This window comes from Chamaea fasciata, unplaced genomic scaffold (assembly GCF_029207755.1).
Source record: "Chamaea fasciata isolate MVZ Bird 193981 ecotype frontalis unplaced genomic scaffold, bChaFas1.0.hap1 SCAF_18, whole genome shotgun sequence".
NCBI classification, from domain to species: domain Eukaryota; kingdom Metazoa; phylum Chordata; class Aves; order Passeriformes; family Sylviidae; genus Chamaea; species Chamaea fasciata.
In genome coordinates this window covers 7,764,843-7,780,534 of record NW_027094103.1, presented here as the reverse complement: position 1 = coordinate 7,780,534, position 15,692 = coordinate 7,764,843, and the positions used below count along the sequence as shown (strand labels likewise).

At 45.3% G+C, this 15,692-nt stretch overlaps 1 long non-coding RNA gene across 1 annotated transcript in view; it reads right to left on the bottom strand.

Moving 5' to 3' along the window:
* Positions 1-444: 444 nt before the first annotated feature.
* LOC136298812 (uncharacterized) overlaps positions 445-15,692 on the bottom strand; it is a 39,598-nt gene continuing 24,350 nt past the window's right edge. The window contains exons 2-3 of the long non-coding RNA XR_010723380.1: positions 1,511-1,621; positions 445-882 (exon numbers count right to left, since the gene is read on the bottom strand). This is a non-coding gene — a long non-coding RNA (uncharacterized lncRNA). The remainder of the gene's footprint in view (positions 883-1,510; positions 1,622-15,692) is intronic.

Genomic DNA, 15,692 nt, shown 5'->3' with positions numbered 1-15,692 from the left:
GCAATTATGTTTGTATCCTGAAGTGTATCAGCTGCCGAGTTTTCTTGCTGAAAAACAGGGTGCTATCAAAAAGGGCTGCAGTTGGATTCCAGGGGATTTTGGGCAGAACTGCAGGATCAGATTCCAGGCTAATTCCATGTTTACTCTGGGAAAAGTGCTACTGAGATTTAAACCCCCTATTTCTAGTACTATAAAACATCATACATTCCCTCATGCAGCTGATTTATTAAACATTAGTGCATCTGCCAGGAGCAGGAATGTCAACCTAGAAATCGGGAAGCAGAAGCTGAATAGTTTGTGTATAAAGAAAAAAAAAATTAAGACTGTTTTTACCCGGCTCACGAGGAAACAATGGGATAAGGGGTATTCCTTTGGGACACCAGTGCTAGATTGCAGATGTGATTCACAGAGACATTCAATCAGATGGCACATCAAAAGCAATGGTAAATTACATGTCTTCAATAAAAAAATAAAAAACATTAACTCATAGGTGGTTGGCCACAGAGGAAGGCAATTAGACTTAGCATTATTTGTTAAACAACAGGCACAAGATGATACACGGTGAATTTTTTGCAATAATAGCCATTCCTGGTCATTCATCTTGAAGAGAATAAATCTGTCACTTGAGTGAAAACAATTGACAGCACCATTTATTACCTTGCATGCTTCAGAATAACAGCACAATTTACATGTTGCCCTTTGGCACTGGGACTCTGAGCTCGCCTAGAAACAAAGCAAAAATATCTACAGACCTAGTTGCAAGGATTTAAGCAGCCAGCTGACCTTATGTGGTTTATTTAAACCTCTGTAATGGTGCACTCTTGTTCAGCCTCTGGTTGTAGAAGAAATAGGTTCTTCTGGAGAATCCACAGCCTTGAGACTCTGAAACACAAAGGGTCATGCAGAGGTCTCTGTATCTAATAGTTCAGAGAGTAATGTTTTAGCTCTGATCCTCTGAGACACCTCCTGGGAATTAAAGATATTTGGTTTCCTTTCCGAGGCTTTAAAGGGCTGGGTCCATCAAAAAGAAGGAAATTTTCCCCTAGCTCATGAAGATAAATCTTTGTGCTAAATCTTTCTTTTCCATATGAAAAAGGCCAGGTCCTCGGTACATCCAAGCCATTTAGCCCAATGGAAAACAAACCAACGAAGTCTAAGGGAAACGTTACGAGAATAGAATATACTCAGCCCAAAAAGACTAAATGTCCCGAGATGCTGCCTTTGATCGTGACATCTTTGTGGCATCAGCTGTTGGCTGGTGTTTCTTTTTGAGAAGGTGTCCTATGGCACCTCTTACAAATACATGAGACACTCAAATTTGGGTTCAGTTAAAATGGAGGAGAAGTCTGAAAACAATTTTGGAAAGGCATTTTAAAGGGATAATTAGCTCTTTGAATCCAATAGAAACACTTAGGTTGAGAGCTATTATAAACCTCTACAAAGCACTTCTGTCTACTTCAGCAGCAAAAAGTTGTCCAGAATGGGTAAACTGAAAATACCTTACACTCACCCTTATGGAATTAAACTGGGATTTCAGGTCTGTGAATGGATGCTGAGGACAGCCAGGTGCTGGCAAGGCTCCCTCTCTGCACAGGGAGGTCTCCACAACTCCAGCACAGCCCTGCAAGAGCCAAGACACACAGTTTGTCCCACCACAGAGCTGCTCAGTTTAGCAGTGCCCATCCCAGCTCCAGGGAGCTCACGCTGCTCTTCCCTTTGGCAGAGATTCCCTGAGCCTGAAGGAAGGGCAGGCCAACACCCAGAACACCTCTCCTGTGATAATTACCGTGCAGACTGGGCTCTTTTGTTTCATTTTCCACCACTGTTGGATAGCACGTGGCCAGGTCAGAGTCTGGCCATTTACTGAGGCCAAGCACTGCACTGCACATGGTGAAATTTTAGGGGATTATTACAGCTGGAAATAGCATCTTTATTTTCAATTCACACCTTGTGCCTTTGTGCCTCCTCCCGCAGCACCCTGGTCCTTGCAGAGCTATAAGCACCTGTCACTCTGGATTTTCCTACTCTCAGCATTGGGATATTGTTATAATAAAGACAATATGATCCTGGGTTTTAAGTACCTTAAGAGAAGATTTTAGCCCTGTGCTGTTACAGAACATTTGCAAAGATCCAGGCTATATCTGCTTTCCCAGTATTTTTTTTTTTTCTAATTCCTGAAGATGCTAACATATAACCAAAATGTCTTTTTTTCATTTTTTTTAACAGTTGTCACCAACCTGTAGTTATGTTGTCAAACAAACTGCTGATACAGGTGTATTATTTACTTCCATTTCTGGCAGAGCTGAGAGCAGAGCTTTGTTTGTTTGTTTTCTTTCTTTCTTTAAACACCACAGCGTAAATTCCCACCTGACTCACATGTCATTTCAGAGCTCAAAAATACCCTAAATCCATATGAGCAGATTGAACAAGCAAGAAACACATGAGAGGGTTTTGGACAGCCCAGGATCATGAAGGTTCCTGTCCGTAACAGCAGATAGAAACCACCAACCACAACTCCTCGCTACAAACAACAAACACCTGAAGGTCTGAACCTCTCCCTGTCTAGTAAAATCAAGAAACAAAGGCTCTGGGTAGGGATTATTTGGCCATTTAACCATTCAGCTTCCAGTCAGAAGAGCCAAATCTTGTAGACGTTCTGATTTTTACAAAATCCTTTGCCCAGTAAAACTCTGAGCAATGGGATTTTTGTTTTTCTTTATTTCCTCCAGGACAAAAGTGTTTGTTCTCGTCCTCAGGTCTGACACAGAGACCACGAAGAGGAATTGTGCCTAGTCTGTGGTGTATAAGGTGAAAGCTGAATCTCCTCACATTTAGAGTTCTCTTAACCAGGCCTGAAATTCTTTATCCAGTTCCCTTCATTGTGCTCCACATCTGCTTCCTCCTTAAAACAAAATTTTGGCAATGGATGAAGCAGCCCAATACCAGGCTTGTGGGGCAAACAGAGGTCACATAACCTGTCTCTGCCTGTGGAGTCTGAAAGCAGAATACTCAGTGTTATTAGCTTTTCTGCATGAGTGATCAATCCCAAATTGGACATATGGGTGCCATGGACAGACTGATAAGAGTAGCATTTATTTTTTCTGAGTGAGCTATTTACTACTTACTTGGGACTGCAATAGCAGCTGCAAGCTCTCCTGCGGTGATGTGCTGCTATCATTCTTTGTGATAAGGCTGAAACCATTAGGCAGACAATAAACAAACAAACAAACAAATAAATAAAGGGGAAAGTGCTCATGTAAATGCTAGGGAAATACTTTAAGGCAAACTGGATGTCTGCTAAGAGAAATGACACCTCTAAATTTTGTCCTTCACAGGGCTGCTCCTGGTACCTCTCTGCAGGAATATCTAAAGATATAAAATAATCTTCTAACTATTTTAGGTAGATATCGACCCTCAAAGGGCCTACTACACAGGGGCAAAGTACTGCTTCCCTTTCTCAAACACATTCAAATAACAAAATGCCCAATTCTTGCACAGTTTTCCTTCACAGCCTTTGGATATCCTTTATTTCCTAAACGCGGAGACAAAGCCACAGCCGTGCTCTGCCAGACAGCACAGCTGAGTTTCCCCATGTGTAGCTGTGGGACTTTGCTCACAAGAAGAATTCAAACCCCACCAGAGGAATCACATTAAAGCTGAGATGACCTTCACCAAGCCTCAGAAATTATCTCTGACACTTACACCCACGCACCTTGTAAGGCAGTGGGAAATCGTTACCCAGCTTTGACATATGCTCTTCCCAGGGCCTTTTGCTGTTCAGATAAACTTTCTCTGAATTTGAAGAGTTTCTGCCTCCTGGGCAGCAGGGCAGCTGCATCCTATAGGTCGGGCCAAGCAGTTGTTCCTGAAGGTGAATTTGAGGCCCACCACAGCCCTTCTGCACTCTTCCCTATTCTCAAGTGTCTAGAAGGAACTGAAAGAAGTCACGTCCTGGAATCAGGGAAATCAGAGCAAGGCACTGCCTTCAGCCCGGTCATGGCCCCGTGCATCATGAGAGAGTCACCCATTTCTTTAAAATACTCGCTCAGCTTCTGGTTTTTTGTTTCACTTCTCTTCCCTTCCCTACCCTTTGACACTGCAGACCTCAAGGCTGGACTTTAGCACCCGGGAGGCAGCAGCCTGACACACCTGGGTCACTTCTGCACCCAGGCCAGCAGTGCAGGCACACCCGGGCACCTGCCTGGCCCAGGGCTTTTGGGGAGCATCTGCTTCACCACAGGATGTAAAGCAGGGAACAGTCACAGTGGTCTGAAATTCATACTTTGCACTTTCTCAGGTAATTCCCTTCATTAGCACCATCCTTTCTATATGACAAGCATGCCAACCTGCACGAGCACGTTGAAGTTACTTTGCTCCAGAAAAAAATCTTTTCCCAACCCCCCATCCTCAATGGGAAACCACCCCACGGGGGCTGATGGTCTCTGCCCTGTCTGAACACAGTTGACACCAAAGGAGCAGCACAAGAACCAAACTCTGTACAAAACAGTGCACAGAGTTTCCAGAAGCCCCCACTTAAATCATCTTAAACCTGCTGAAATCACAGCCCAAGCCAAAAAACTGTTCCTCTTAACACTGGGAGGTTTTTTTTTCCACTTGCAGATTAGCTGGAAAACTGTTTTCATTTCACATGGCTTTACAAGTTGCTCCAAGTTGTTTGTAGCCCAGCAATTTGAAATGTCTGCTCCTGCAAAGCTGTCTACATTTCTTGGCACAGCTGAGTTTTCCACTGCAGATCCCACGAAATTAATCTGTTCTTTAGAAAGTGAAAGTCAAACGAGGAAGTCCAATTGCAGTTATGGGAATCTTTTCATGAGCTTTAATAGAAACTGAACTAAACACTGGGATAACTCAAGATGTTGGAAGAGTCCCCAGGCTTGAGACACCAGACGTGGGGAATGGACTGCAGTGATTGATGTTTTGCATCCCTGGATAGTGCTACTCCCAGCTCTGGCTGGCCAGCATGGAGCCATATAACAGAACTGTGTCCCACAGGCTGGCTGGGGGGTTGTGATGGTTAATTATTGATAAATGGAGACAAATGGGACATGCACACACCCACCCTAATGCACATTTTCTGGGTGCCAGGATGCACAGCGTGCTAGCCCTGGCAGTTTGTGTCACACACCCCACGTGTGAAGCACCCACACACTGCGGCCCACAGGGAAATCTCCTCAGTGGTGAGTCCTCCCAGCCTCATCCCCAAGTGCAGAGACAGCAAAAACCACAGAGGACAATGTCAAGGCAGGAAGTCAGCCCAGGTCTGGGATAAATCTCAGGAACAAGACACCTGGCAGGTCACCTTGCTCTGCTCCCCTGACAGCTGCCAGGCTTTTGCCTCTCTGGTGGAGCTGCCTCCAGCAGCTGTCCTGCAAGAGCTTGTTAAAACAAGCCCAGCAGCACCACTGCTCCCCACGCCAGAGACTTGAATCATGAGATCATAAACAGGGCTGATGGGATCATAACTAACACGCCTGACAGCTCTCGCTGCTCATTCCACTTTTGTCTCGCACAGTGGGCACGAAAGGGGGGCTTGGAGCTGAAATGAGAAGCCCAGGACACGTCCCTGCAGCCTCCGAGGTGTTACTGGGCTTTGCTGGGCAGCAAACACACCTCTTGTAGGGCACTGGAAAACAAGCTGCTGCTCTGTGCCCTGCATGCCTGAGCAGGGCGGTGAGGGGCCCAGCCAGAAACTCTCCCAGCACAGCAGCAGGAGCCCAAGTGGGAAGCCTGGGATGGAGGGAGGGGGCAGGATAGTGCAGCACAGTCCATGCTGGGCCCTTCAGCTGTGGGAATGAGAGAATCGTGGTCAAAGCATATTCTTTGACTGTAACCAGAAAATGAGAACCATAATGAGTCGTAAAAATGAAAGAAAGTGCTGAAAATCAGCAAGAACTAGGAAAATACACTTCCTTTCTGCATCCAGAAAGCAAGGACAGCAATATTTCCTTACCTGGACAGGTAAAACATTATTGTGGGTCTGCAGTTACTGGGTCAAGAGCATCTTCTGGGGCTTGATCCCCAAGGCCTTGCTCAGGGAAACAAAGGCTCTTGCCCCATGGGGTAAAAGGCAGGGCAGCTGCAGGAGCAGCCCAGCCCAGGTACCTCTGTGGGAATGGCCAAGGATGAAGACAAACCATCAGCCCAGGGTGGTGCCTGTCTGAGTGGGGCCATAGCAGAGCTGGAGTCACCCTACAAGCTTCACTAGGAAAGGCAGGATGGCCCCAAACTGAGCCAAACCAGGCTCTTGTACCCCAGGTGCAGCCCATCAATCACATGTAGGTGAAGCTCTTACACCCTCATCCAAAACCAGCTATTCTGGGGTGCAAGAGCCACCCCAGGCCAGATGTGACCCCCTGCCAGGCCACATCTCCCATTTATCATGTTCCACCACAGCCAGCTCCGGCTTCCGTCCAAGGGCAATCCAAAAATGCAAGTGGGTCTGCAGTCCCATGAGTTGTGGAACTAAAAGGAGATGAAGCTTTCCCACAACTGCTGATTAGGTTATTTTCATGGATAAAACATTAATGATAGGTTTTTGGATGGTAGATTGGTATGGGAAGAGATGGATTTTCCAAGGTGTCAGAACATTTTGTTTCAACATTTTTCAGAATGAAAATGTTGACATTTTACAAGGAAAAAAAAAAAAACCTAATTTAGATTTTAGTTTAATATTAAATGTGGATTCATCAAGAGGAAAACTGCAGAAAATGATACATTTTATGTCAAGTATTTTAGAACTTAGGTCAAGATGAAATTGGCGTTGGGATTTGTTTAATTAATTGAACCCTTCTGGAAAGTACAGCTTTCAGCTGGCCTGAAGTGATACAACCCAGTTTACACACTCAGGCATGGAGACAGATAATTCTACATTCAAATTAAAGGGAAGTGGAGGAAGGTAAACCAGCTTGAAAGAGCAGCATTTACTGAAACACAAGGAATAGGTTGGGAGAGGGAGTGAGATGTACAGGACTGAACAGTGCAGATGACAGGGGAGAATATTCTAAGCAAAAAAAAAAAATTTGTACAAGTGCATAGATCCCACTGGAAAGGGACAGAGGATTTGGCATTATAGGGGAAAAGTAGGAAGCAGAAGACAAGGGGCTTTGCAAGCATGCCTTAATCCCTTAGCATCCTCAGGCTAAGCCCAGCTTCAGAAGATATAAATGCTTAAATAAACATGAGTCAATTTATTATTCCTCTGTGTTTCAGATCCTCCTCACCTTCTGCCTGGCTCATTTACTGCAATTAAATGCTTGTAAACAGATTATACCCTGAAAGCTACATTTTCCTGCTAAGTGGTCACCTTAACCTCCCCTGCTATGACTGTGGCTAATATTCCCCAGGTCACACTATAATCACTGAGTAATGGGACCAGAGTGAATCACGAGGTCACTTGGTTGAACAAAACTCTCTCCAGCATCCAAACCACATCTGTGACTGGGCTTTGCTGATGACTGTGACAAGCACTGCTTACACACACTCAAGAAAAGGATTACTAATGTCATAATTGTTTTAAATCTGAACAAAACCTGCCCTGAACACAGGACACGTGCTGCTGCATTAGACTAGTAAGCATCATGACAAACTCTACTCATGTGGGCTTGCTTTGTGGTTGGTTATGGCATTGCACACCTTGTGAAAACAGCAAAGTGGCACCTGCTGTGACACAGTGCAATTTTCTGGAAACCAGAAAAGCTTCTCCAAACCATTTTGAGAGCTGGCATTCAATTGCCTTGTTTTTAATGCAGATCAAAATATTTTTCTTCACAACCAATACAGGTGTGGGGAACTGCATGGCCAGCTCATGGAACCTTCAACATGCCTGACTCTGTTAATGCTCTGTTTGGTTTTAGTGACAAGGTCTGAGCTCAAATACTACTGACAGGGACAGAGTTTATTATGGATTCTCAAATGGGAAGCAAGTTCTGAGATGGTGTGGATGGGTAACTCCCCTGAATCAAGTGGGGTCACCAGTGTAGAGTAATTGGTAGTCCTGCTCTGTATTTTCTGCCCTCTAACACTGACTGTCAAACCGCATTGATGTCTCTGTCAGAAAAAAAAAAACCAAACCATATGCATAGGGGAGAATAAACAATCTTTCCACATTCAGGTTAGAAGATTTTACTCCCCTGAACAGGTTTAAGTGAACATTTCTCTCCTACATTTCTCAGAGCCCACCCTTTGTCTCCCCCAAACACAAAATAGTTCTGCAGAAATGGGTAAGAAATGTGAACTTGGAAAAGAACTACATTGCCTAAGCTGAGCTTGTAGCACGAGTTTCACAGCTGAGTGGTGGATGTCATGGGCTGATCTCTCTACATCCCTTTGGAAAAGCAGCCCGAAAGTCAAGATTTGTGCTCTGCCCCAAGCCAACACGCTGTGCTTCTCTTCACTGCCTCAACCCCAGCAGAAGAGAGGAAAGGAGGCTGCTGCATGCCACTCACTACAGGAAACCAGCTCTTTGTTTTTACATAATCATCTCTATTCTGAGCTTTATGAAAAGTTCATAAAAGGGAAGGAACAGAAAGTCACAGTGACAATGCAACCCAACTCAGAGATGCAGTGTGGTACTTTGCAGTGTTTACCTGCTCCAATAATTCTGATCCCAGGGCAGAGCACTGAAGATTAGCTCCAGACCTCATTAGGCAGGATAGAATTATGTGGGTTAACAAAGTAATACTCTTGGCTTTTTCTTGCATTTTAAAAGTGGCTTGAGACCTATAAAATCCCTTTGAATTTTATTAAAAGTCTTCCGCAATCATTTTTCATCCTGCAGCCCAGTTGAGCTGAACTAATAAATTAGCATGTTATCTGTGTGGATATCCATTAGAGCTTCAAATGAAGATTATTAGAGCCAAAGAACTAACAATGCCACTTACAGCTGGGGAGGAAGCAAACTGCTCCACTGAGCAATGGGCACCGAGGACAACGAAGGAGGGACACATCCACCCTCAGAGCCCGCGGGACACGGGCAGCACGAGGAGGAGCAGCTCCAGCTGCCAAAAGGGCAGGCTCTGACCACCCTGAGCAGGCAGCCAGAGGCAGGAAGAGCCAGGCAGGAGCTGCTAGAAGTGAGTCTGTATGAAAGCTTCAGTGAGGGCAGGGAGCCCAGGCACGTCCCACAGGGTGCTGCGCGGCCAGCACTGCTCCGCTGCAGGCTGCCAGCGCCTGGGCTTACCCTGCAGCAAGCTCATCACAAGGCAGGCTTTTAAAGGAAATGTCATCACATGCTGCCTGGTTCACTGAACCTCAGCAGCTTGGTTGTGCTTCCCTGGGCTCTTTTCTTTCCCTTGAACAAGACCCTGTTCCAGGGCTCCAGCCACAGACTCGCTTCTTAGCCCCCACCTGCGTCAACACCAGTCTGACGTTCATGTGGGCACAGGTTGTTCTTTGCCAAAAGAAAAGGGCTCCTGCCTGAGCTTGAGCTTCATGATGTGCTACCCAAAGTGAATTTCAAGATACATCTCCAAGCTGTTGCTCTTCCCCTGGGGTCATACAGTCACCATTTTAGAATGTCTTTATTTCCAGCCTTCCTCCTCTTCATCTAATTCCCTTTCACCTCCCACTCCTATCTTTTATTACTCCTCTATTATTTTCTAAGAGGAAAATGTTTCTTTTTACTCTCAATCTCTGTTCTTTTCCTCCTGTCATTCCCTTCATGTCTCAGCCATGATGATATTTTTGTTCATGCAATAACTAGTTTGCTCTTTCTCCTCTTCCCACTGGGCTGCTTTGATCTACTGCTCCTGTGTCTGTTTTACACATTCCTTTTCCTCCCTCCAAAGACACATCAGCCCATTTCCCATTCCCTCCTCCTTACTCATCTCTCTTTTCCTGCTCTGATCTATTCTTGCTGCACCAAGCTCGTTTCATGTGTAGATGGTTTTAAAACCTGCTCTGCTGCCCGGATGGGCACTACAATGAGTGCTGAAGGATTTGGTCTGTCAGTCCAGCCACCCTAAACCAGCACAGGATGCCACTGTAACACCCTGCCCTGGCCATGCTTTATTAAGAACACCACCACCTGACTTCCAGAGGAAAACCTAACCCAGGGAGCACCAGGGACATAATCCCTCGGTCACTGCAAGTTCAGCAGATCAAGTTGCAGCACAAGCCTGGAAAAGCCCCCAGGGATCTGCCTCACTGCCTGGATCTTTGGCAGGAATTGTGCCAACCAACAGGAATAGACTTCTTGTTGTCTGTAATCAAGAAAATTCCCCCCAAAATGAATAAAATTTACTTGAAGCTTCACAGCATTGTGGAAAGAAGAGCTTTTAGACCTGTGTACAGTTACAATACATCACAGCAGGATTTGACATCAAACAGTAGGAAGCCTGTTGCCCCCTCCCACAACGGGAAATAACCTGAGGGTGGAAATCACTCTTCCCCTCCACATGACAGCCACTTGTAACCATTGTCCCTTGCCTGAGAACCTGCCTAAAACCCCTGCTTTCCCACCCTTGCCAAACAAGACATCAGCGCTCTCTGCAGCTTCTCCTCCTGATGAAAACACGCTTCTACCTAATCTGGCCACTTCAGGGAGCAAGCAGGTAACAAATGGCACAGAACTGCTGTAGCATCCTCTCCTGAGACAGAAAAAAGCTTCCTCAGGGGCAGGCACTGTGAAACAGAGCTTTTTGCAGACAGAACATTTGGACAAAGAGCACACACAGCCATTTGGTGCCCAGCAAATGCCCACTGGGCTTCTGGGCTGGCTGCCAGGCCATTTGTCCCGCTGCCTCACCTCTGGGCTGTGATGAGCAGCACTTAATTCAAAGGTTACAACAGAGTGTTTTGGCCACTTCAATTCATAGTACACCATCCAGTGATTTCATTAATGCTGTGGAGCTGTGGGACTGTTGCAAACGTTGGCATTCTCCTGGAAAGGCATAAAGAGGCTTTACTGCATTTTCCTTGTTCCAGACTGGGGAATATGGGAACAAAGTGCTGTGCTTGTGATAGGACTGGTCTATCAGCAGAGCAAGTCCAAGCTAAAAGACCCAGTTGATGGCAAATAAAAAACAGTTCATTTACCAGAGCATTTGCAATGCCAGTCCCAGAAATGTGGCATTGCTTCTTTTCCCTCAAACCACCAGGTGAATCAGTCATTTCCAAAGATGAAAACTGCAATGAGAGTCACAATAATGACAGCAACCCGCAAGAGAGCTCTGTGCGCACTCCAACACCCATGAAACAGCAAAGTGGGCACAGCAATCTTCATGTCATTGCAAAGGTTATGTGCAGACTGCCCTTTGCATGCCCCAAATCCAAACCTGGGCTATGTCTGAGTAGGGAGGTGAGGGGAATTGAGATGAAGGAAGTCTCAGTGATTGCTTCACACACACACAGTGCATTGTTCCGTAGCAGTGGTCTGAAACATTACACTCTCACAAGGCTGTAACTGCATCACTTAGAGCCATTACACAGGCAAAATGCAGTTCCATTTGGCAGCATGGGGTTTGTCTTGGTTTTTTTAGCACAGATAGGAAGAACTAGAAGCCTCGTGAACTTCTGTGAGCCCATCCTAAATAATGTCACTGAAATATAAAGTATCATGCCTAAAGTCAGTTCAATCTCTGGGGTATTAAATTAGCCTATTCATTGAATAAAGATCATTATTTCTATGTAGAAGGGAGCAGTTCAAGTAGCTGACAAGCATCTCTTGCCGCTTCAACATTCGACTGCACCGGTTGGAATGGGCACAGATCTCCTGCATCCTGGATTCCAGCAGTATGGCCATGTCTCAAATGCTGCAGAGCATCAAAAACATCACAAGACACCTACATTGGGGCACCTGATTCACTCCCACGTGCCCCTGCAACAGCAGGTGATGTAACATGGCAAATCTCAGTGTGGAAAATCCCTCCTTTGCACAATTTCCAACCTGCTTTTGACCATGAGCTCACTGAGGCCTCAGAAAATGACCTCTGGGTGCAAAGACAATTGATTTAACTACAAAGTCATAGTTATTATTAAGATATTTATGTATGGCTTCAATGTTGTATACATTGTGTCTCCCCTTGGTATTCCACTTACCAGTGGTGACCAAATTGTGTCCTTGGAGGTAGGGTGAAAGTCTGTGGGCTCAGATCAGGCTACAGTCAAGGGCAGCATTTTTTCATAAACTGAAGTGACACTGGTTAATGGAGAAGAAAGACAATTTCATTACCTGAACCTGAACAGATCTCATCATATCAGAAAGAACCTTAATGCAGTGCTGATGGCAAATATAAGTAGATCCCTTAATAGCTATCATCACTGCCTGAACTGTATGAACACCTAACACAATTGCTGTGCTACAAAACAGCTTTTGACCTGCTGGTAGCATTTCATTTTGAACTCAGCACTAGCCACAAAACCCAAATCCATTGAACCTGTAAGGATGTACACACTGCACATGCATTGAACTCCCAGCCTTGAGGCCGAATGTTGCTTTATTTGGTGAAAATTGATTGAATTTGTCAGGTGAATAAAATCCTTTATTAAATTTTCCCAGTTGAAACTTTGCCTGCGTATTTTATTTTTCATTAGACCACCACTGAATTTGTCAGAAGTAGTTAAGAATATTTGTAAGTGATATGGCAGCAACAATTGGACCAAGCCACGGCAGAAACCCCTCAGGAGAACGCACTTTGCCTATGGAACTAAACTCTAAACACTGCTGGTTTCAATTTCTCCCTGCCAGAGGGGACCAGAAGAGAAATTAGGCTGGAAAGTTTGGAGGGTTTTTATAAATTTTTAAACAAGAGAAAAGAAAACCCTCAAAAACACCTCTCCTCATTCACACACACACTGCCAGGAGGGACAGCACAAATATTTCAGAATTAGCTGTGAAATTTGGCAACAAGCATCAGGGCCAGGCACTCAGCAGAGCTGCCTCTCACCCTCCCCTCTCTGCACCCTGCTGCCCTCTCCACACCAAACACATCCCACGCCTGGGGAATTAGCTTCAGTTGCCCCAGCCTGATTTCTAATTATGATGCAGGATGCACGGTGATAAATTTCCTATGGGATACTCATTATATAGAGCATATGAATGTGCTGTAATCAGGCGTTTTTGTTGCTATGGAAAAACACAGCAAGCATGCAGAGCCTTCTGTGTGGCATCTTTAGTGTCCCTGCACTCAGATTCCTTGGCAGTGTGTGGCATAGCAACATGTTATCTGGCACCAAAGCCAAGGACCGTGCAAGTTTCAGCTGGAAAACTTGTGGGGTTTTTAAGCCTGTTGCGACTTCAAGGGGTGTGGGATGTTATAAATTTGCATTATTCCCTTTTAAAGCAGAAGGATCAAAGAAAAGTATCACAGAAAGCATGAGGTTTAGAGTGTGACCTTTCCCTCCTCCTGTTTGCTGCTTTCCTCATCTGTAGACTGGCCACATCCCTTCCAGGAGGTGAGATGGGATTGCTGGACCTGTATTCACACCTTTACATGCCATGGCTACAGAGGGCCAAGTGTAGCTTTCCCTGTGCCCAGGTAAAGGGGTATTAGCCTGAACAGCACAGGGCAATGTCCAGGGAGGACACACCATGCCAAAGGGAAAAAAAAAAAAAAAGGAAAGAAAAAAAAGTCACTCTGCTTATTAATTAAATCCTGTGTTAATCCCTTCTGTGAGAAGCTGGTGGAGGTGGGGAAGGTGCCAAAGCACAGTTCCCTCTGTGCTACCGAATTAAATGGATCTTGGTGGCACATGGGAACATTCAGCCCATTTGTTTTAGGCCTCCCATACTCTAAAACACTTAACCCATGGCACCAGAGCACATTCCCTGGGGGCTCACACAGTCTCCATGGAGAGACAGGACAGCAGCAAAGCCACCTCACTCCAGAGCCTGCTCCTCCAAAGGGACAGGGAGGCAACACTCACTTTCATCTTCTCTAAACAACTCTCAGCTCTGTATTGCTGGAGGCTCTGACCCAGACACAGCTTCTTCTGAGGCTGTGCTTGATGTGAGGAGTGAGATGGTGTGGCTGAAGAACTGCCTCCACATCTGTATGGCCCACACAGAAGTTGACAAATTGGGACAGGCTCTCAGCTGTCCTCTGCTGGCATGGCCAACAACCCACCAGAGGGATGTGGATCCTCCCAGGTACAGCAGGGTCAGTCCTCCTGGTGGACTTCTCTTAGGCTTTGTACAGTAAGCTGGAAGCAGGCCAGTTCATGTGAATAACTCTACAAAATCAGGGTTTCTCACACTGCACGGCTCTCATGGAGGCTGGGCTTAGCTCAAAGCCCGACTGCCCAGAGAGGAGCACAACTGATGAGGGACACAGCCATTGTGGCATCACTGCCATTCTTGTGCTTATTCTTATCTGAGCATCTCAGGGTATTCCACAAAATCAGATTAATACCGTCGCTCCTGCTCCTTTTAAAGACTGGGAACCGGGGAGCAAAAACTAAAAAGTTGTGTTTCATTTCTCTGTCAGCTCCTGCTGGGTTTTGAAGGGGCATCACACTGTTAACCCATGCATTTGTACCCCCTCACACACCATCCCAATATCCCAGATGGAGAATAAAAACCTACTCACTCCATAAAAATATATCAGCATCTCAAGCTCATATCATATCTCCCCCTCCAGAACAAATTCACTGATGAAAACTCATCTACAAAGAGGCTGTGATGTTAAACTGAGCTGACAGCAGACCAGTGACTGCCACACTCCCCAGCCCCTGGCAAGCAGCAGGTTAATGGTGAAGTGTTATTCATCCAGCTTGAAGGAAAACTGTTCAAAACATAGCGGGTTTTGTTAGCACAGCTTTACACAGTGCTTATAAATTAGGAACTCGACAAGAAATGCGAATACACCGTTTCTCAAACAAAACACACATAAAAGAGTGAAACTCCCCTCCAACTTCAAGGGAAAAGTGTCTCATTTGCTGATGCCAAATACTGATTTAAAACACTGACAGACCCAGACCACTAAAACTTCCCGTAATGAACTGTGGTTTTCAGTGTTGGTAAAAAACCTCAAAACACAACAGGAAATGAGGCAAAGGGTTTGTTTTGTTTCCCCTACTGGTGCTTATATGAAGGGGAAATCGTTATTGTTTATTGCTAAATCCATAACTCAGAAAAAAGACCTGATCCTCCCACTGCCCTGCCCCTCCTCGATCCCACGTGTCTGGGGGAGCTGCACCACTGAAAGAGGCACAGGTCTAGGTCATGCCAGGTGCAAATGAAAGCTGCTTTTTTTTTTGAAAAAAATGTTCCAAAACCACTTTTATTTTCTGTCAGTTGCACATTGGCAGCACCACCACCATCACTACCACTGGGACCTTTGTGTTTAAAAGTTTTTGGCGGTTTTTTGGCTCTCTGCTGCATATATCGATATTTTTAAACTCTCTGCTGAAATGTTTTATAGTCCCATGGGGCTTTTCTCTGTCCAGCAGAGGAAACTAACACCGAAAAAGGTTTTTTTCCAACTCTGAATTGAGGGTGAATGCAAGTATTTGAGGTTGCAATCCCAGTCTCAGGGACCAATCACACTTCTGGGCTAAGTTGACAAAACTTAAAGTGTAAAAATCTGCTTTTTGCAATGATTTCTGCCTGGAAACTACAAAGAGATAATTTTTTTAAAAATCCATAGAAATATTGCAGACACATTTCCCCGAGTGCATTCAAATTAGCCATGAATGGAGCCTGCTAACTAAGGCAGTATTAGCACATGTGGAGC